This window comes from Salvelinus sp. IW2-2015, linkage group LG23 (genome assembly GCF_002910315.2).
Source record: "Salvelinus sp. IW2-2015 linkage group LG23, ASM291031v2, whole genome shotgun sequence".
Lineage (NCBI taxonomy): Eukaryota > Metazoa > Chordata > Actinopteri > Salmoniformes > Salmonidae > Salvelinus > Salvelinus sp. IW2-2015.
In genome coordinates, this window is record NC_036863.1 from 37891863 (window position 1) to 37900721 (window position 8859).

Consider the following 8859-nt stretch of genomic DNA (forward strand, 5'->3'; position numbering starts at 1 on the left):
GCTTGCCTGTGCGTAGCAGAGAGAACAGTCTATGACTAGGGTGGCTGGAGTCTTTGACAATTTCTAGGGCTTAATATGATACTGCCTGATTTAGAGGTCCTGGATGGCAGGAGGCTTGGCTCCAGTGATGTACTGGGCCGTACGCACTACTCTCTGTAGTGCCTTGCGGTCGGAGCCGAGCAGTTGCCATACCAGGCAGTGATGCAACCAGTCAGGATGCTCTCGATGGTGCAGCTGTAGAACCTTTTGAGGATCTGAGGACCCATGCCAAATCTTTTCAGTCTCCTGAGGGGGAATAGTTTACAGATATCTGCCTCGTCAACATAGCACTAAATCTGATCTCACTTGAAATTACCCAAATCCGACACATTTCCTGTATAACACAGGTTTAAGGATGCCGTAAAGATGAGGTCCTCGGCGTCACCAACAACCGTCTCATCCGCATTGACCTCGGCACCGGAGATATGGTGAAGACGTGGAGATACAACATCATGAAGCAGTGGAATGTCAACTGGGATATCCAGCAGGTACACGTCTCACTTTTTACCTAATTATGTTTCTTCATGTATCTGTTACTTGGTCTGTATTATATCAAATATGTAATAATAATAATATTTCATTTGTAAAGTGAATTTCCCAGCTCAATGCGCATAAGGTATAAAACAAAAACACACAAAATGAATGTGCAGGTAGAACATTCCAGAGCTGAGAGGCCACGTGAAGGCCCTGTCACCATGCTGCACAGATTTGTGGACTGGTGTGACCAGGGCTGGTTTCCCGATAGCGATGGAACTTAGGCTTACGAGTATTTTAACGATGCAGCTTTCCTCTAACGGCCAAAGATGTAACACGTGTTACCCAAAACACCATGCAGAGAGGACGGTCAGTCGATACGTGCGTCATTAAGGCATGTGTCGATACTTGATAGGATCGAAAGAAAAGCAGTGCTTGTGCGCTAAGCAGTGAAGAGCTTAGCGCACAAACATCGTCTGTCCTCGGTTGCAACACTCACTACCGAGTTCCAAACTGTTTCTGGAAGCAACGTCAGCACAAGAACTGTTCGTCGGAAACTTCATGAAATGGTGTTCCATGGCTGAGCAGCCGCACACAAGCCTAAGATCACCATGCGCAATGCCAAGCATCGCCTGGAGTGGTGTAAAGCTCGCCGCCATTGGTCTCTGGAGCAGTGGAAACATGTTCACTGGAGTGATGAATCACGCTTCACCATCTGGCAGTCCGACGGACAAATCTGGGTTTGGCGGATGCCAGGAGAACGCTACCTGCCCAAATGAATAGTGCCAACTGTAAAGTTTAGTGGAGGAGGAATAATGGTCTGGGGCTGTTTTTCATGATTCGGGCTAGGCCCCTAGTTCCAGTGAAGAGACACAATAACACTACAGCATATAATGACATTCTAGATGATTCTGTGCTTCCAACTTTGTGGCAACAGTTTCACGAAGGCCCTTTCCTGTTTCAGCATGACAATACTCCCCTGCACAAAGCGAGGTCCATACAGAAATGGTTTGTCGAGATCAGTGTGGAAAACTTCACTGGCCTGCACAGAGCCATGACCTCAACCCATCGAACACCTTTGGGTTGAATTGGAACGCCAACTGCGAGCCAGGCCTAATCGGCCAACATCAGTGCCCGATCTCACTAATGCTCCCCACAGCAATGTTCCAACATCTAGTGGAAGCCTTCCCAGAAGAGTGAAGGCTGTAAATAGCAGCAAATGGGGACCAACTCCATATTTTAATGCCCATGATTTTGGAATGAGATTTTCAATGAGCAGGTGTCCACATACTTTTCGTAATGTAGAGTATTTTTGTGTGTCATCTGCATAAATATTAAAGTTTCATCCAAATCTTCATTAGTATACCAAGTGCTAGCATGTATATAGAGAACAAGAGTGGCCCCGAAACTGAGCCCTGTGGAACCCCTTGAGTGACTGTGGCAGGGTTGGATTTATAATTACCAAGAGTTACACATTCTTGTCTGTCAGTCTCTGTGCCAGAGAATCCAAGCAAGTTCTTAAGTCTGCTGATGAGAATCTCATGATTCGGTGTGTCAAATGCTGCTGTCATGCCCATAAGTAAAAGGATGCTAGTGTCTCCATCATCAGCTGCCATCAACAAGCTATTTGTTACTTTTACCAGGGCTGTCTTTGTTCTCTGCCATGCACAGAAGCCGGACTGGAAGGGTTCATGCAGATTGTTGGTTGAAAGGTAGTTATGTAGCTGTATTGAGACCACACGTTCAAGGACCTTTGATAGAAATGGCAAGTTGGAAATTGGTATGTAATTGCTTAGGGTGTTGGGGTCCAGTCCAGGTTTTTTTCAATGTTAGTATAATGGAGGCAGTTTTCTGAGAAGAATGAGGGGTGGATTTTATGATTGCTGTTAGAATAGGGACCAAGGGGCAGATAGTTTAACTCATTATTTTGGACAATTTCAGAGACAGATGTTGGGGTTGTCAATTAGAATGTGTTTAAACTGCAGCGTGTGAGGCTCAGTATGAAGAAGAGGGGCAGGTCCTAAGCAAGAGTGTAGTATTGTTACAGTGCAGTAGATGTCCTTGATTTTGTATTGGGGAAATTAAAGAAAACTGTTGCATTGCTCAATGGAGGGGGAAAGGATCTGGGGTTTTAACTAATTTCTTTACAACAAAAAAATCGGGGCTTAACTAGCGTTAGCACAATGACTGGAAATCTATGTTAACTGCTAGCATGGTAGTAGATACCATATACTTCTAGTAATTGTGCTAACGCTAGTTAGCATTGGCTCGGAAAACTACCTCTAACTTCCTTCATACTGGATGCAGAGATATAAACATTTTATCCATGAGTTTTATGACTCTGGTGATGTAGAGAAAGGGCTTATTGCCAAAATCCTCTATTCTTTAATCCAGGTGGCCATCGAGTTCAATGGCAATGTTGAACATTGCCTTCAGCTGTGTGACTGCTACCTGCAAGATTGTGCACGAGTACATTGGGGCTACATCTTTATGGCCACACGCACCAGAGAACAGACAGAGGTGTTGAACCAGGAGCTCTTTTACAAGCTGACTGGTGGCCATGAAGCCCTCTAAATATCCATGAGATGAACATCTGGATCTCTCTTTATGGTTTCATGATACTGTCATAGACAGCTAGCTGGTCTGACTAGCATGGTCTAGCTGGTTATGTTTGTTGTCCAGCATAGTCTAGCTGGTCTGACCAGCTTGGTCTAGCTGGTCATGCTTGTTGTCCAGCATAGTCTAGCTGGTCTGACCAGCATGGTCTAGCTGGTTATGCTTGTTGTCCAGCATGGTCGGCCAGCATGGTCTAGCTGGTTATGCTTGTTGTCCAGCATGGTCTAGCTGGTCTGACCAGGATGGTCTAGCTGTTATGCTTGTTGTCCAGCATAGTCTAGCTGGTCTGACAAGCATGGTCTAGCTGGTTATGCTTGTGTCCAGCATGGTCTAGCTGGTCTGACCAGCATGGTCTAGCTGGTTATGCTTGTTGTCCAGCATAGTCTGCTGGTCTGACCAGCATGGTCTAGCTGGTTATGCTTGTTGTCCAGCATAGTCTAGCTGGTCTGACCAGCATGGTCTAGCTGGTCTGACTAGCATGGTCAGCTGGTTATGCTTGTTGTCCAGCATAGTCTAGCTGGTCTGACCAGCATGGTCTAGCTGGTTATGCTTGTTGTCCAGCATGGGTCTAGCTGGTTATGCTTGTTATCCAGCATGGTCTAGCTGGTCTGACCAGCATGGTCTAGCTGGTTATGCTTGTTGTCCAGCATGGTTCTAGCTGGTCTGACCAGCATGGTCTAGCTGGTTATGCTTGTTGTCCAGCATGGTCTAGCTGGTCTGACCAGCATGTCTAGCTGGTTATGCTTGTTGTCCAGCATAGTCTAGCTGGTCTGACCAGCATGGTCTAGCTGGTTATGCTTGTTGTCCAGCATGGTCTAGCTGGTCTGACCGCATGGTCTAGGCTTGTTATCCTGGTTTACCAGCATAGTCTAGCTGATTACCATATGGAAAATAATCATGGAAAATCAAAATAGAATATTGTTAATGGCAGAAGAAGAGTATTTGTACCAATATCTAATAAGTTATCTAGGATCTGGTAAGATTTTGTTTATGTTTTCCTTATATGTCAGTGATGTACTTGTATATGTGTTATATGCCCTTATATGACATACACTATTGAATACATGATTGTGGTGAATTTCCAACATAGATATGGTATGATATATTTGAGTAAAAATATATTAATTATGACTCATCTATGAATATTATAAGGTGTTTGCTCTACAAATAAATGCTTTCCTTATGGGTTTCACATTGTTTTTCTTACAAGTCAACATATAAGAAAGACTGAAAATTACTATAAGAAAAATACAATATTTTGTATATACATTTTCCAGTATGAGTTTCCATAGTTAAAGCTGGGCAGCACCTCCTATCCAGGGTTTTTAACCAAAGCCCAGCTTAGCTTTGATATTTGTCACTGACTACTACCAATGTGCTATTGTGAGAATGATAGTTGAGAGATCACCACTATCTAAGTAGATTCACTGCTGCTATCAAAGTCATTCTTTCCCTTCCTCCTCCCCCTCCTTTCCCGTGTCCCCCTTCCTCCCCCTGCTCCTCTCTTCTCCCCCTCCTGCTTTCCTCCTTCCTCCACCTGCTCCTCCTCCCCCTCCTACTTTCCCCATCCCACTTCCTCCTCCACCTGCTCCTCCTCCTCTTTCTCCCCCTCCTTCCTCCTCCTCTTCTCCCCATCCTGCTTGCCCCGTCCCCTTCCTCCACCTGCTCCTCCTCCTCTCCTCCCCCCTCCTTCCACTCCTGCTCCTCCTCTTCTCCCTCCTTCCTCCTCTCTTCTCCCCATCCTGCTTTCCCCGTCCCCTTCCTCCACCTGCTCCTCCTCCTCTTCTCCCCCTCCTTCCTCCTCGTCCTCTTCTCCCCATCCTGCTTTCCCCCCTTTCTTCCTCTTGCCTCCTCCTCGCGGCGGACTCTCCATCTTTCTTGAATTAGTGTGTCGTTGCGTGCGCTAGTGACGTCAGACAGGTGGCATGCAAGTACTTTGAAATGTGTATGTCCCCATGGAACAAACTCCCTCACGACGCCAGGTCAGCGGAGTCAATCACCACCTTCCGGAGACACCTGAAACGCCACCTCTTTAAGGAATACCTAGGATAGGATAAAGTAATCCTTCTAACCCCCCCCCCTTAAAAGAGTTAGATGCACTATTGTAAAGTGGTTGTTCCACTGGATATCATAAGGTGAATGCACCAATTTGTAAGTCGCTCTGGATAAGAGCGTCTGCTAAATGACTTAAATGTAAAATGTAAATGAGAGGGTGGAGTCCAGGATGACGCCAAGGTTGTGTGCGTGGAGGGAGGGAGAGACAATGGTGTCATCAATGATGAGGGTGAGGTTGCCAGCTTTGGTGAAGGTGGATTTGGTGCCTGTGTGGAGTTCCATTTTATCACTGTTGAGCTTGAGGAAGTTTTGTTGCATCTATGTTTTTATTGCAGAGAGGCAGGATTCAATGTGGGTTAGAGGTGGGTTGACAAGGACTCCCGAGTGGCACAGTGATCTAAGGCACTGCATCGCAGTGTTGCGGCGTCACTACAGCCTTGGGTTTGATCCCAGGGAGTGTCACAACCGGCCGTGACCAGGAGTCCCATAGGGTGGCGCACAATTGGACCAGCGTCGTTCGGGTTAGGGGAGGGTTTGGCCGAGGGGGCTTTACTTGGCTCATTGCGCTCTAGCGACTCCTTGTGGCGAGCCGGGTTCCGGCAGGCTGACTTCAGTCGTCAGTTGAACAGTGTTTCAACTGGGTTAATCAAGCAGGTGTTTCCTCGACCTTTGCCTCTCCCGTGCCCGTTGGGGAGTTGCAGCGATGACACAAGATCCTAATTGGATATGACGAAATAGGAGAGAAAAAGGTGGTAAAAAACGAAGTTGTGGGTTGTCAGTAGAATGGCCTAAGTGAAGGGCTCAGTGACTTTCAACGTGGGACTGTCATAGGATGCCACCTTTCCAACAAGTCAGTTCGTCAAATTCCTGCTCTGCTAGAGCTGCCCCGGTCAACTGTAAGTGCTGTTATTGTGAGGTGGATTCGTCTAGGAGCAACAATGGCTCAGCTGCAAAGTGGTAAGCCACACAAGCTCACAGAACGGGACCGTCAAGTGCTGAAGAGCTTAGCGCACAAACATCGTCTGTCCTCGGTTGCAACACTCACTACCGAGTTCCAAACTGTTTCTGGAAGCAACGTCAGCACAAGAACTGTTCGTCGGAAACTTCATGAAATGGTGTTCCATGGCTGAGCAGCCGCACACAAGCCTAAGATCACCATGCGCAATGCCAAGCATCGCCTGGAGTGGTGTAAAGCTCGCCGCCATTGGTCTCTGGAGCAGTGGAAACATGTTCACTGGAGTGATGAATCACGCTTCACCATCTGGCAGTCCGACGGACAAATCTGGGTTTGGCGGATGCCAGGAGAACGCTACCTGCCCAAATGAATAGTGCCAACTGTAAAGTTTAGTGGAGGAGGAATAATGGTCTGGGGCTGTTTTTCATGATTCGGGCTAGGCCCCTTAGTTCCAGTGAAGAGACACAATAACACTACAGCATATAATGACATTCTAGATGATTCTGTGCTTCCAACTTTGTGGCAACAGTTTCACGAAGGCCCTTTCCTGTTTCAGCATGACAATACTCCCCTGCACAAAGCGAGGTCCATACAGAAATGGTTTGTCGAGATCAGTGTGGAAGAACTTCACTGGCCTGCACAGAGCCATGACCTCAACCCATCGAACACCTTTGGGTTGAATTGGAACGCCAACTGCGAGCCAGGCCTAATCGGCCAACATCAGTGCCCGATCTCACTAATGCTCCCCACAGCAATGTTCCAACATCTAGTGGAAGACCTTCCCAGAAGAGTGAAGGCTGTAATAGCAGCAAATGGGGGACCAACTCCATATTTTAATGCCCATGATTTTGGAATGAGATTTTCAATGAGCAGGTGTCCACATACTTTTCGTAATGTAGAGTATTTTTGTGTGTCATCTGCATAAATATTAAAGTTTCATCCAAATCTTCGGATTAGTATACCAAGTGCTAGCATGTATATAGAGAACAAGAGTGGCCCCCAGAACTGAGCCCTGTGGAACCCCTTGAGTGACTGTGGCAGGGTTGGATTTATAATTACCAAGAGTTACACATTCTTGTCTGTCAGTCTCTGTGCCAGAGAATCCAAGCAAGTTCTTAAGTCTGCTGATGAGAATCTCATGATTCGGTGTGTCAAATGCTGCTRTCATGCCCAKAAGTAAAAGGATGCTAGTGTCTCCATCATCAGCTGCCATCAACAAGCTATTTGTTACTTTTACCAGGGCTGTCTTTGTTCTCTGCCATGCACAGAAGCCGGACTGGAAGGGTTCATGCAGATTGTTGGTTGAAAGGTAGTTATGTAGCTGTATTGAGACCACACGTTCAAGGACCTTTGATAGAAATGGCAAGTTGGAAATTGGTATGTAATTGCTTAGGGTGTTGGGGTCCAGTCCAGGTTTTTTCAATGTTAGTATAATGGAGGCAGTTTTCTGACAAGAATGAGGCTGGATTTTATGATTGCTGTTAGAATAGGGACCAAGGGGCAGATAGTTGAACTCATATTTTGGACAATTTCAGAGRCAGATGTTGGGGTTGTCAATTAGAATKTGTTTAAACTGCAGCTGTGAGGCTCAGTATGAAGAAGAGGGGCAGGTCCTAAKCAAGGTGTAGTTTGTACAGTGCAGTAGATGTCCTTGATTTTGTATTGGGGAAATTAAAGAAAACTGTTGCATTGCTCAATGGAGGGGGTAAAGGATCTGGGGTTTTAACTAATTTCTTTACAACAAAAAANTTCCTCTAACGGCCAAAGATGTAACACGTGTTACCCAAAACACCATGCAGAGAGGACGGTCAGTCGATACGTGCGTCATTAAGGCATGTGTCGATTCTGATAGGATCGAAAGAAAAGCAGTGCTGCTCTCAGATCCGCTTTCTCCATTTAAATCTTACCTTAATATTATTCCACAATACTGACGACGGATCAGCTCCTAGAGAGATATTATCACCTATGGCTGCAAATATTGAGGCGGCTTATTCTAATGCTTACCTTATAATAATGCCCTTAATCAAGATTTGGCACATCATTGCGTACGTTAGGCTACATATCATGAAATTTATTGAGGCAAAAATGACAGAAAGTAGCCAAATAATAAATAAAACAAAATTGACTGAACATGAAATACTGTACATAGGCCTATGTAGCTTGTACTGTAGGTAGACTATTTATATTTTAATGCAGTGATCTCAGTTTTTCATTTGAAGCATCTTTTGTGCTTCGCTTGTTTGTAACAATTGCAAAGACATTGGCAGCTTTGTATTTGTAGTCAACCTCGTTGTGAAGTTACGGGTGGTCACCGAGAGACAGATAAACATAATTATTTTATGTTTAGCAGTGATCTTCTGTGTATAAAGTGATGCGGTAGGGGGAAAAATGCATCTAACAACTCACTTAGCTGTTATAATAATACATGGGACATACAGCACTTTTCAAGGACCCAAAATCGCTTTACAATTGTAGAAATGAAATGAAAAACAGGAGTTAAAACAAAACATCAGAATATGAGTAAAGAAAGGGGCTGGCTCAAAGAAGGGAAAGAGTGTGATGTATCGGTGTATGGGGAGGGGAGTGTTGGGATTTGGATACAAACCTGGTTTAGGATAAGGGGCATGATTGGTCGTTAGGATGCGAACCAGGTTTAGGGTAAGGGGTAGGGTAAGGGTTAGGTGCTGCTCAGTATGTTGAAGAAAGGAGTGTCTTTGTAG

General features: G+C 45.5%; 1 pseudogene; it reads left to right on the forward strand.

Moving 5' to 3' along the window:
• LOC111950957 (fermitin family homolog 3-like) overlaps window positions 1-4003 on the forward strand; it is a 10146-nt pseudogene extending 6143 nt beyond the window's left edge.
• The last annotated feature ends 4856 nt before the right edge of the window (window positions 4004-8859 follow it).